This window comes from Vulpes vulpes, chromosome X (assembly GCF_048418805.1).
Source record: "Vulpes vulpes isolate BD-2025 chromosome X, VulVul3, whole genome shotgun sequence".
Lineage (NCBI taxonomy): Eukaryota > Metazoa > Chordata > Mammalia > Carnivora > Canidae > Vulpes > Vulpes vulpes.
This window is the reverse complement of record NC_132796.1, coordinates 89756236-89770107: the sequence shown is the minus strand read 5'-3', so window position 1 is coordinate 89770107 and position 13872 is coordinate 89756236. Positions and strand designations below refer to the sequence as shown.

At 37.2% G+C, this 13872-nt stretch overlaps 1 long non-coding RNA gene across 1 annotated transcript in view; it reads right to left on the bottom strand.

The window, feature by feature from the left end:
* Positions 1 to 10673, bottom strand: part of LOC140596200 (uncharacterized) — a 623902-nt gene extending 613229 nt beyond the window's left edge. The window contains exon 1 of the long non-coding RNA XR_011998225.1: positions 10516 to 10673. This is a non-coding gene — a long non-coding RNA (uncharacterized lncRNA). The remainder of the gene's footprint in view (positions 1 to 10515) is intronic.
* Between the last annotated feature and the right edge of the window lie 3199 nt (positions 10674 to 13872).

The window sequence follows — 13872 nt, the reverse complement described above, 5'->3', positions numbered from 1 at the left end:
AGAGGGAGAAGCAGCAGGATCCATGCAGGGAGCCCGATGCAGGACTCTATCGGGGAATCCGGGATCATGCCCTGAGCCAAAGGCAGACGCCCAACCACTGAGCTACGCAGGTGTCCCTGGAAAAGAGATTGTAAGAAGTGACCCAAGAGGGTGCAAAAATTATAACAAGAGAATCAAGAAAACCCAGAAAAAATATTCAGCTAGAAAATAATTGGCAAAATGCTCAAAAATTGATAGATTGAGGGAATCTTAGGGGTAAGAACTGGAGAATGATATGTTTCAATACCTTTCTCTGAGGTTAACCTATCCTTCCCTTTTCTGGTAGATATGGGTGCTACTTAGTGTGCAGTTAACTTGGAAATTTCTCATTTTGTATCTGGGTGATACAGCAATATTGGTTATTGGTATTTCATGTCAGCCTTCTCCCACTCTTCTTTTCCCTCGGTGGTTCCCATTCAGATTTTTCATGTGACTCAGGAACATTTTCTTACTTTCTCCTAATTCTCTTATAAACCTATCAGGGAGCGACTTGTGCTGTGCAAATAAAGGCCTACCATAATATATACGCCAGATGAAGTGTTTGCTGAGCTCCCTTGGAAAAAGTCACCTGATTTGGTCACTATGTGTCAGGGCTGAAACAAATTGATGCGTCACTTTAGGCCATTAGTTAGCAATAATCATACTAGTTTAATTTGAGATAGAAAACCAGTAAAAATATATTATCAAAAGGATAAGCCATGGCCACGTATAAAACAATACCCTTTGTTTAGAGCTCAATTTGAAGGAATAAAACTTGTTATATTTTAAAATAGGGGGAAAAATAAAATATCTTTTAAAAATAAATAAGTAAAAAAAAATAAAATAAATAAATAAGTAAAATTAGGGTGAAAAAGGAGGCATAATTTTGAAAGGGCATTCACCTTGTAATAGTCCCATACTTCTAGTAAAGAAGGAAGATAAATTTGATACAGATGGTTGACTGCTGTGTAGATTTGTACAGTATCTTAAACAAGTAAATAAATTTTCTATTCTTTAACCTATGTAGTTCCTAACCCTGCAACTATTCTGACTTCAGTACCATTGTCTGCAAAGTTTTTCCACTGTAACTTATTTGTATTATCTTTTTCTCTTGCTTTTTGCTTTTATTTTAGTGGATGACTCTATTCTTGTTTGCTTTTACTTATGAAAAAGTCATAAGTAAGTCTTATGAAGTTAGAGAATTCCAGAAGAGTTTGGGGATTCCCTTACTATTTTCTCTAGCCATTGATAAGAAAACAGAGAAATCTGTCCCAGCAGGAAGATCTATAATTATTCAATATGTAGATACCTTTCTGGTAATTTCAGTAATGTAAAACTGATACTTTGTCTTCAAAGGGGCTTAAGGCCACACTAAACAAAATGCAATATTACCAACCTGAAAGAAATATTTCAGGCATCTGTTGTTACCTAAAGGCTACAAAGTGTTATAATATAGGAGTCAGCAAATTATGCAAATGAAATGACTTACTACAAAAAAAAAACTTAGGGATCCCTGGGTGGCGCAGCGGTTTGGTGCCTGCCTTTGGCCCAGGGCGCGATCCTGGAGACCCAGGATCGAATCCCACATCGGGCTCCCCGTGCATGGAGCCTGCTTCTCCCTCTGCCTGTGTCTCTGCCTCTCTCTCTCTCTCTCTCTCTCTCTCTCTGTGTGACTATCATAAATAAATTAAAAAAAAAAAACTTAGACAATTTTGGGGTGTAATAGGATAGTGTCAACAATGAATTCCAGCTTTTGCAGATCAAGGAAAATCTCTGATGATAGACTTGCATAATATTTGCTCCAGCTCTTCTGGTTTGATCCCTAGAATCTAAACAGGAATTTGAACAATTAAAATTGGCTATAATCTCTCTTCCAGCTTTAGGGATTCCAAATTTTGAAAAACCCTTCCATTTGTTTTGTACTAAAAATAAAGGTATACTAGAATTTTGACTCTAAAGTTGGGATTGGATTATAGACCATGGATATAATCTGGATGCCGTGGCACTCTGAAAATGCCTAAATGTTTCTGAGCTGTAGTGGCAGCCACCACATTTACTGAAAAGGCTCAAGCCCTTCCATTGGATTACTTGATTTACGGGTTTTATCCCGCATGTGCTGATACTAATCTCAGAAGTATGTAAGACCCTACATTTGTTGGTACACTGTTGAGACTGGCTAGGAACAAGCATTATTATGCAATCCTAACACTGTGATTGGAAGCTGCAACTTTCTAAACCTGGTAGTTTTTTTGCCAGATTAGGAAATCAAATAAATGATCATGATTGTACAATTGTAGGGACGCCTGGGTGGCTCAGCAGTTGAGCGTCTGCCTTTGGCACAGGAAGTGATCCTGGAGTCCCAGGATTGAGTCCCACATTGGGCTCCCGCAGGGAGCCTGCTTCTCTCTCTGCCTGTGTCTCTGCGTCTCTCTCTCTTTTATGAATAAATAAATAAATAAAAGCTTTTAAAAAATGATTGTATAACTGTAATAGAAGAAAACATTAAGCCCCAATCTGATTTATGTGATAATCCTTTTCAAAATGCAGATCCCATAATGTTTCCTGGTGGGTCATATACTTGGGACAAAGGTGACCAACTCAAGGCTTTTTATATTGTGGTGACTTATAAATCTTGGAAGCTTGTATTTTGTCTGAAATTAAGTTGGGTAAAGCAGATGAGTTAGTAGCAGTTACTAGAGTTGAGATTCTTGGCTCTGGACAGAAAGCAAATATATATACTGATGATAAATATGTGTTTGGTGTCTGTCATGCAACAGGAAAAATTTAGAAAAATAGGGAATTGTTGACTTCAGTGAAGACTAAAACATCTCATGAAGAACTAAAGGCTGATTTGTTAGAGGCTTTACAACTGCCTACTCAGATTATCAGTATCCATTATAGAACTCACACAGGGCAATATGACAAAATTTCTAAAGGCAGTGATTTTGCTGAAAGAGCTACAAAAGCTGCTGTTAAACATGACAGACTCCAAACTTAGAAGCTTCACTTTTAATACTAGAAACCTTTGTTCATTTTCAAAACTAAGTTTCACAAAGAGAAATGAACAAATGGACTGAAAGGAGGGCTAAAAGAAATTCAACTGGACTATAAAAATTACCTAACAAAATAATTCCTATACCTTAGTCTTTATTTCCTTGATTAGTTTATTGTTATGCTGTCAACATCATCTAAGAGGGATTTTTAAAGGCAGTAAACTCTTACTACACCTATCAAATAGAGGAAATTATTCAAAACATATTAAAGAGTTTTATTATTTGTCAGAATTCTTTACAGACCACTTCCAAGGTAGGTGCAAGAAAGTTTATCAGGAACCTGATATCAATTAGCTTTACAGAGAATTAGTGCCTATGGAAGGTCAGAGATTTTTGTGTAGTTGTGATGTGTATGATGTCTGAATGGCCTCGTCTTTCCATCTTCAAAAGCAGATGCTCAGACAGGGATAAAGGCTCTCTTAATGCACATAATCCCCACTTTTGGGGCCCCAGAGAAATCAGAGGAAATCATTTTATGTCCATTGTTATCCAAGAATTATGCAAATGTTTATAATTTCCTAAAAGCTGTCATACTCCAAGTAGAATGGATGACTCAAACTCAAACTCACTGGCTAAGATTCACCAATCTACTGGGTTAAAGTGGCATAGAGAGTTACCACCTAAAAATTAGAGCCATTCTTGCAAACAGTAGCCTTATCTCTTTCTTTGAATTTTTTTTTTCTTTCTTTGAATTTATGTTTGGCAGTACAGGGGCAAAGGGCAGGTTGCCCTAAAATATGCCACTTCGTCACAGTGATCATTTTAAATAAAAGTTACTTAAGAGACAGCCAATGCAGAAAGAACTCTCTGATCCCTCCTTTGTTTCCACAAAACAAGAAATAAATGTGAAAGTTACCCTCTCTGTACCAGGAGGTAAAGAGACATCAATATTACCACAGATAAGAAATCTAGAGCCAAGAAGTCTATATAAACAACCCTTGGTACTTTTTACTAATTTACTACCACAGCCCAGATTCTGTTTTGAATTTCTTACTAATCGAAGCTTCCAAAGTTAAGCTTTCTTTGTCCTGTCAATTCCTCACAGATTTTTTTGTCTTTTTACCTAAAAAGTATAAAAACTTCACTCCTTGGTGATTTCTTTGGGTCTCAATTTCATTATTGGGTCTCCATGCACATGTAACTAAACTTTGATTTTTTTTCTCCTTTTCTCCTGTTAATCTGTCTCATGTCAGTTTAATTCTTAGACCAGTTGGAAGAATATCGAAGGTAGAAGTAAATTTTCCTCTGCTACATTGGAACTGTGAATTCGTGTCTGAAATTACTTCCTCTGCCCGTTTAACTGAATCCTCTGATCATCATGTTCAATACTTTTTTTTTGTTAAGATTTTGTTTATTCATTCATGAGAGACAGAGAGAGAGGCAGAGGCACAGGCAGAGGGAGAAGCAGGCTCCATGCAGGGAGCCTGACATGGGACTCGATCCAGGGTCTCCAGGATCACGCCCTGGGCTGGAGGTGGCGCTAAACCGCTGAACAACCTGGGCTGCCCCATGTTCAATACTTAAAAATGGTGTTTCTCTCTTTCCTTAGAAACCCTGAGACATAAAGTCAGAAGTGCCTAGAGGGACCTGCTGGAAGAAGTCTCCCCTCCACCCCCATCAAACTAAGCAATTTATCTTATACAGAAGTGTTCTAGAGAGAGGATAAGGAGTCCCCACATAGAGGGACAACTTGAAGCACTGTTGATCACCCATATGGCTGTCAAAGTAAAAGATAACCCAGATAGATTCATGCTTCCCATGTGAAGCCAGCTCCTCAGGAGGACTAGACTGGCTGCCACAAAAGCTTTGAAACTTAAATTTTCCTGAGTGACTGATATTGGTACTGAACTCAGCTGAAAGGAGGAATTCTAGTGAACTTAATACAATTCTCAGACTGCCTTGTTGTTTTATTCACAGTAGTAGGTATTTCAGTTACTATAAGAAATACATTTTACTAGAAAACAAACATGTTATTTGTTACATTACTTTTTCTTTCTGTACTCCCAATGATGGTTCCTAAAGCTCTAAATTTTACTCCCAGTATGGATACAGCCTGGGCTTGTAAATCCAACAATCCGATTGTTGGCAGAATAAAAAAAAGACCATCTTTATTACTAAGTTGTTTTTATAATATTAAATTAAACTAATATGCATCATACTTGGGCCCCAAATTTGACACAACAAAATGTTTTGTTGACTTGTTTGATTAGAAGGGTGGTATAGAAAGGGATCTGATTAATAGAAAAACAGAAATCTGGCATTCATGGATAGAAACTACAGAATGTTGTGCCCAAGATTGCAAATCCAAGAAACCACCAAGGAGCCGACACCGATGTAATCACACGAGGGTTTAATCACAAGCTCGAGCTTGGGTCCAAGTATACCCGACACAGCGGAGCAGAGACTTGGACCCCGAGACTAAGAAGTATAGTAGTGTTATAGGGGTCCATGGCCAATGAGACTGTAACATACATAGAAAGTTGCACAGTCATGTTGGTCCACACACAGGTGGCCAATTGAATTACGATTCACCCTATAGTGACCATTTGAACTAGCCTGTTATTCTGGTTAGAATTGGCACACCAGGTTTGGTGGGCAAAAGAGGGGTTTTCATTCCTTGGCGGTTAAAGGTCAGAGGTCCTGCATTCCTGTGTGCGCTAGTTTCTGATAAGGGTGTGCTTAATAGCTAAACTAGGGTGAGGGAGTGCCTTAAACAATAGGCAGGTCGTGTGGGGGGTTTTACATGAGATGGCGGGGTGTAGCACAAAACGGAGTTAGTCCTGCTCTGCTTGTCCAGGGGTAGAGGATTTTTGTTAGATTTCCTGGGTCCCACACAGAAGATAGGTCTAATGTCACTGTTAACCACTTTGGGATACAAGTTTTTTCCAGTCCTAGAAAGATAAACTTGCCTGTTGGATTACAGTAATTACTTAAATATTCAGAGATGACTACAGATTTGGATGGAGGTGAAAAATGGCCCATAAAAAAAAAAAAAGAAAAGAAAAAGAAAAATGGCCCATAGATTGGATTTGTCCTCAGACTTAAAATGATGAGAGCCATGTACACTAAATTCTGGAAGCTGAAGGGGAGCAGAATCTGCTAACCCAAAATATGCCTCTTTCATAGAAGGATTGTCTTTAACTAGTTAGTTTTAAGAAATAACAGACATAGGAGAAGCTCCAAAAACCAGAAGTTACTGTTTTGTACAAAACGCTTAAATATATAAGGGAAATCTCCATTTGTAAGGCTGTCTGCCTCTTCGTACCAGGAGGAAGATGATGACTAAATCTCTAAAAACCTTGTATCAGGGGAGAAGGTAGTGACTGAAATCTGCATAACAACCATACTCTCATTTGCTTTTCCATGATAACCTCTCGCAACTGGTTCCTCCCCCCTCACCCCACAGCATTTTCTTTTGCCTTTAGCTGGAGATAGTATATAAGATGATGGCGTGGGCCATTTCAGAGTTACTCAGTTCTGGGTATCTCCCATGTGTATAGGAGGTATATGTATTATTAAACTTCTGTTTGTTTTTCTCTTGTTAATCTGTCTTTTATTACAGGAAGGTCTTAGCCAAGAACCTATAAAGGTAAAGGAAAAAGTATTTTTTCCTTCTATACACACTTCAATCTGTACCCCTGCAATGAGTGCCTTATAGTAGGACTTTGATACTAGATAACGGCCATGAATGTCTTTGTTTTACATCTGGGAGAATTATTTGGGCAGAAGGAATTGTTACTGAAGGGTCTAGTTTATCCTTTAATTGTAATGTTACTTCTATGACTGATGAAAAGGCAGGAGAAATTTATTTTAACAAAAAATTTAGTTAAAAACTTAGATTATCAAGCTCCAGAGTTAAACTACTCATTAGGCTTGGATTGGATGTGATATCGTAAAAAATCACAAATTAAGACTTTAGTTAGTTTTTTTCAAGTAGTTAATTATTTGAAAGTACAAACAAGACGTCACAGCAGTTTGTAAAAATTAATGACAAAGGAGAACATTTGTGCACTTTTGTATTAACCAAGAATCTGCTTTAATCATTCACCAATGGTATAATATACTGAAACGTTTTTCCCAAGGCAAATACTATACTAATTTTTAAAACTCATCCTACTGTAATTCTGATAACTGCTTTGTTCTGCATTTTACTATGGACTGGCTAGATATTTAGACTGTTGTTAGAGAAAGGTAGAAATAGCTATGTAGATAATTACAAAACTGTAGATTTACTAAAAAATAGTAACAGAAAGAGGAAATTATAAGATTAAATACACATGTAAAAAATTTAAAATTTTTCCTAATGTAAAAAAAGAACTTTTCTCCCTCTTCTTTAAGCATTTCCTTCAAAAAACTCGAAATTATAAATGCCATCTCTGCCTCTTTGAGATATATGTAAATCAATTTAAATAGTAAATAAGCTTCCTGCCAGTTATGTATCCCAGAAATACGATTCTTGGGGGCCAAGGAGCCATCTTTTTGAAAAATGAACTTCAAGAAGGGCAGTGCCCTGTTTCTCTGTGGCAATTCAACTCCAAGATGTAACTTCCTGCATGTCAAAAGATATGAGAAATTTTATTTTTATTTTGGTTAAAGACAATTAACATGTATATAAGGGATTGTATCTGCCCTGGTTATGTAAACAAGGTAAGATTTCTTTTTTGTCTCTGTAATCTCTTTAGGAGATTACCTGTGATGCATCACAGTCTTTTTAATCCTTATTTAATAATAACACTGTTTCATTATTTCTACATTTTGTGGAGAGATTTCACTGCATTGGCAGGAGATTTTATGTTTAATTATATTTCCTCAACATGAGTCACCTATCTTGGGACCAAAGTCCTTCCTTGAATCTCTAGCCCAGGGGCAAACACCTTGCAAAACTGATCTCTAGGACTCCTCTATTGTAGACTGCTCCATGGCTGCCTAGATTTGCTGCAGTATTCACTCATACATTGAGTTTCTACTAGTTGAATCATATGCTGAAGAGTCAACTACTTTAGTTCCTGAATCTGTTGTATACCACTTGTACTTATCATATGTATTCTTTGGTGTCTGGTTTCCTTTGTTCAATGTAATGTTTTGAACTTAACTCATGCTGTTGCATGTATCAGTTTGTTCCTTTTATTATGAGAGTTCCATTTTATTAATATACCACAATTTTTTTCCATTTAAATGTTGATATACATTTTGGTTGATTTCCAGTATGGGACTTTATTTTATTTTATTTTTTTTAATTTAGAAATTTATTCTGTTTAATCCACAAGCTTTATATAACTTTAGTTTAAAAACAAACAAACAAAAAAAAACCAAAAAGACAAAAACAGTGAAAACAAGACACTATTTCAAAGTCTGGGCCCTTCCAGCCTTCCAAATACGAGAGCTCTGAAAGTTGTATATACCATTTGGAAGAACAAGACAGAATTATGAATGGAGCCATGACTTTTCATAAAACAAACTTTTATATAACTGAAGGATCCTTCCTGGGACTAGTTAATTGCCTTTACAAAAAAAACACAACAGAATAGAATGAATTAGTATGGGACTTTAATAAATAAAACTACTACAAACATTCATGTGTAAGTTATTTGGTGGACATAGGTTTGGTTTTATTTAGAATATACAAGTATGTACAGGTCCAAAATGCTGGTTAACATGGTAAAAGTATGTTGACTTTTTTAAATTCTGGGTTTTATTAATTTTTTTCAAGTAAACTCTATGCCCAATGTGGGGCTCAAACTTAAAACCCTGAGATCAAGAGTCATACACGCCACCAACTGAACCAGCCAGGTACCATAGACTATGTTGACTTTTATAAAAAAGTGCCCAACTAGTTTTGAAGGTAGCTTTACCATTTTATAGAACCCTCAGCAATGTGTAAAATAGCAGTGGTTCCACATCCTCCCCTAAAACTTGGGATTGTCAGCTTTTTGAATTTCAGCCATTCTAGTATGTGTAGAGTGGTATCTCATTATATTTTTTGTTTATATCTTTCTGTTGACTAATGATGTTAAACATCTTTTAATGTACTTACCAGCTACTCATATATGCCTTTGTAAAGTGTATGTTTAAATCCTTTTTTCCCATTTATATTGTATCACTTGTCTTAATTATTGAGATGTAAGAGTTGGGACGCCTGGGTGGCTCAGCTGTTGAGCGTCTGCCTTCGGCTCAAGCTGTGATCCCGGAGTTCCGGGATCAAGTCCCACATTGGGCTCCTGCATGGAGCCTGCTTCTTCTCCCTCTGCCTATGTCTCAGCCTCTTTCTATGTCTCTCATGAATAAATAAATAAAATCTTTAAAAAAAAAGAGAGATGTAAGAGTCTTTCGTATGTTATGGATAAAAGTCCTTTATCAGATGTACGTATTGCACATATTTTCTCTCTGCCTGTGACTTGCCTTCCAATTTTCTTCTTGAGGAAAAGTTTTTTTCTTTTATATTTAGTGCGAAGCTGCAAAAATTTCCTCCCACAGATTCTTTTAGAAATGTTACAGTTTTAGTTATTTTATGTTTAGTTCCATAATCAATTTAAAGTAGGTTTTGTGTGTGATATGAGGTAATGGCCAACATTCTTTCTTTTTTTTCCATATGGTTATCCAGTTGTTCTGATACCATTTACTGCAATAACTATCCTTTCTTCAGTTAATTACCTTGGCAAAGGTAATTTTGATAATTACCTTATCAAAAACTGATTGAACATGGGGTACATGGCTGGCTCAATTGGTAGAGCATATGACTCTGGATCCTAGGGTTGTGAGTTCAAGCCCCACACTGAGTGCAGAGCTTACTTAAAAAAGAGAAAAAAAATTATTGAAAAAATATATGTAGGTCTATTTCTGGACTCTATTCTGTCCCATTTCACTAAGTCAAAGTATACTTATGGACAAGGGATATTGCCAGTGGCATGCTGGTGACATTCACCACTAGGCACTTTGGAGGCATGGGTATAAACAACAAAAACCACGTTGATTTGTAGCATATGCTGATGGCCAGCACATACATTTTCCAACCATGGTCAATTTCAAAGTACCCTGCACTGTAAATTCCAGCTGCCTCAGACTCCTCAAACTATAGTCTTTAGCTCCTCAACTCAGTGAGACTTCCATGTTTTGCTTGGGTACCCTCTCCGTGTGCTGAGGTTAGGAAAGTCCCTCTAGACAGAAAGCTGAGATGATCATCAATATTACTTTGTTTCCCTTCTGTCAAAGATCACAGACCTGTATTGCTTCTAGTCCAAAGTCTGAAGAACAGTCATTTCATATATTTTGTACAATTTTCTAGTTGTCTATAGGAAGGAGTCTGTATCAGTTATTCCATCATGGTCAGAAGTACTTCCCAATCAGCTTTAAATGCTTCACTCTTAAATATGAATAGTCATGAACCACCATATATTTGAGGACAGCCTCTAATGAAACACAGATCAAAATAAACAAAAGGAGGCACCTTGTAAGGGGACACCTGGGTGTCACATCTTGGTTTTGGCTCAGGTTGTGATCTCAGGGTAATGAGATCAAGCCCCATATCGGGCTCCACCCTCAGTGGGGAGTCTGCTTGAGAGTCTCTTCCCTTCTCCCTCTGCTCCTCCTGCTCGTGCTCACTCCCTAAATAAATAAATAAATAAATAAATAAATAAATAAATAAATACATCTTTTGTAAAGAAGAACTTTGTAAGAAGCAGATAATACAGATATTTTAGAACTATAATATTTTTAGAGACTTAAGATATTGCATCTATAAAACAAGAAAAAGGATGCTGTAATAAAAGGAAAATTCAGACAATAAGAAGTTTTAGAAGTAAATATATAAATATGTGTATGTAAATATGTACATGTGTGTATGTATACATATATATGACATAAGAAGTATAGGCTGATAGAAAGTTGGAAATTTTTCCTAAAAAGTAGAACAAATGGACAAAGATACAGTAGGAGAGAAATAATAAAATATGGACCAGTACAAGACATTAAATTAGAGGATCCCTGGGTGGCTCAGCAGTTTGGCACCTGCCTTTAGCTCAGGGTGTGATCCTGGAGTCCCGGGATCGAGTCCTACAGCGGGCTCCCTGCATGGAGCCTGCTTCTCCCTCTGCCTGTGTCTCTGCCTCTCTCCCTCTGTCTCTCATGAATAAATAAATAAAATATTTTTTTTTTAAAGATTTATTTATTTATTATTTATGATAGTCAGAGAGAGAGAGGCAGAGACATAGGCAGAGGGAGAAGCAGGCTCCATGCACCGGGAGCCCGACGTGGGATTCGATCCCGGGTCTCCAGGATCGTGCCCTGGGCCAAAGGCAGGCGCCAAACCGCTGCGCCACCCAGGGATCCCTAAAATATTTTTTAAAAAGACATTAAAGTAATAGTACTTTCAGGGAAGATAGGAAATAAAAAGGATATTAAATCAAGAAAATTTCTACATTTAAGGGTCTTCATAGATTTATTTTTTTTAAAGAGTTTATTTATTCATGGGAGAGACACAGATTAATACAACAGAGCACATCATCATGAAACTTTGGAATACCTAGAATGAAGAGAAGATTCTAAAACCTGTCAGATGGGATGCCTGGGTGGCTCAGTAATTGAGCGTGTCTGCCTTTGGCTCAGGTTGTGATCCTGGGGTCATCGGATGGAGTCCTGCATCAGGCTCCCTGCTTCTCCCTCTGCCTATTTATCTGCCTCTGCCTCTTTCTCTGTGTGTCTCTCATGAATAAATAAAATCTTTTAAAAAATAAAATAAAAAATAAAACCTGTCAGAGAGTAAGATCATGAACTATACAATGGATTACAAAAGAGAATAACATGGAGCTTCTCAACAGCAACACTAGATGTAAAAGAAGACAAACACCTTCAAAATTCTAGGGAAAGTGATTTTTTTACCTCAAATGCCATAGCTCATATCAATCAAATATAAAGAAAGACCAAAGGTATTTGAGACATGTAACATCTAAAAAAAAAACTAAAGGATGAGCTCCAGCAGAAAGGAGTAAACCAAGAAAGATGGCACTGTATAATCCAGAAAACAGACCCAGTACAGAAATCAAGTTGTTGTTTTTTTATAATCGTGAGGGAAACTCTAGGATGACAGCTGTACAGCTAAACTAAAAAGCAAGCAACCAGTCCAGACTGAAAAGGCATGATGGGGAACTTTAGGAGAGTGGTCCCCAAGGAAAAAAAAAATAGAATTGACAAATTAACTCCTGTGCCTTCTTGAGTTTAAAATTCTACTTAGATTATGATAGTTATTTAGAAAACATGAGTCCATTTTCAATTCCAAAGAAAAATAGAATTTGTAAGAAACTGTCTTAGTCCATTCAAGATGCTATAAGAAAATACCACAGACTGGATAGCTTTTATTTTATTTTATTTTATAAATTTTTTTTAACTTTTTATTTATTTATGATAGTCACAGAGAGAGAGAGAGAGAGAGAGAGAGAGAGAGAGAGGCAGAGACACAGGCAGAGGGAGAAGCAGGCTCCATGCACTGGGAGCCCGATGTGGGATTTGATCCTGGGTCTCCAGGATCGCGCCCTGGGCCAAAGGCAGGCGCCAAACCGCTGCGCCACCCAGGGATCCCTGGATAGCTTTTAAACCATAGAAATTTATTTAACACATTTCTGGAGGCTAGAAGTCTAAGATCAGACTGCCAGCAAGGTCAGGTGAGAGTCTTCTGCATTGCAGATTCTCATTATAACCTCATATGACAAAAGGGAGGAGGAAACCTTGTGAGATATGAGAACACTAGCCCATTCATGAAGGGTCCACTCTCATGCTCTTATCACCTCCCAAAGGTTCCACCTCCAAATATCATCATTTTGGGGGGATTAAGATTTCAACATATGAATTTTAGGGGGACACAGACATTCAGACCATGACAGAAAGAAAATCTTACTACATAGTTCAGTTGGCTGTCCACCATTTTTATATAGCTGTAAATAGTAAATAATGATTTATCCATATATTGGGAGAATAGAAGGAAAAAATGTGTCAGTGAGGAGAGGGAGATTTTTGTATCTAATCTTCATAATCAATAGTATAAAATCAACAGATAATGCTAAAAGTTATAAAGTTTAAACACAATAAAACATGTTATTTTTAAAACATAAAGATAATAACAGAAGAAACAACTCAGTGGAACAGGAATCAAAAGTAATGAGGGCAGGTAGGAAGACTACCGCTTTTATATATGTGCCTAATAGCATAAGGTGACCTTTTAAACTGTGAGTACACGGGACGCCTGGGTGCCTAGTGGTTGAGCATCTGCCTTTGGCTCAGGGCATGATCCCAGTCCCCGGATTGAGTCCCACATCTTGTTCCCTATGTGGAGCCTGCTTCTCCCTCTGCCTATGTCTCTTCCTCTCTCTCTGTACCTCTCATGAATAAATAAATAAAATCTTTAAAAAAATAAAATAAACTGTGAGTACACAATACTTTGAAAAAAATGTAAATTAGAAAAATAATATCTTCCTGGCACTATTTCTAATTTTGCCTTAAATGCAATACCTCAAAAATAGAAAGGTCAAAGCATGATTAGAAGGAAAGAAGGGATCCCTGGGTGGCGCAGCGGTTTGGCGCCTGCCTTTTGCCCAGGGCGCGATCCTGGAAACCCGGGATCGAATCCCACATCGGGCTCCCGGTGCATGGAGCCTGCTTCTCCCTCTGCCTGTGTCTCTGCCTCTCTCTCAATCTGTGACTATCATAAATAAATAAAAATTAAAAAAAAAAAAGAAGAAGGAAAGAAAAAAAAAGAAGGAAAGAGATGAGATTTAATATACCTAGACTGAATTATTACTCAGTTATCTACTCA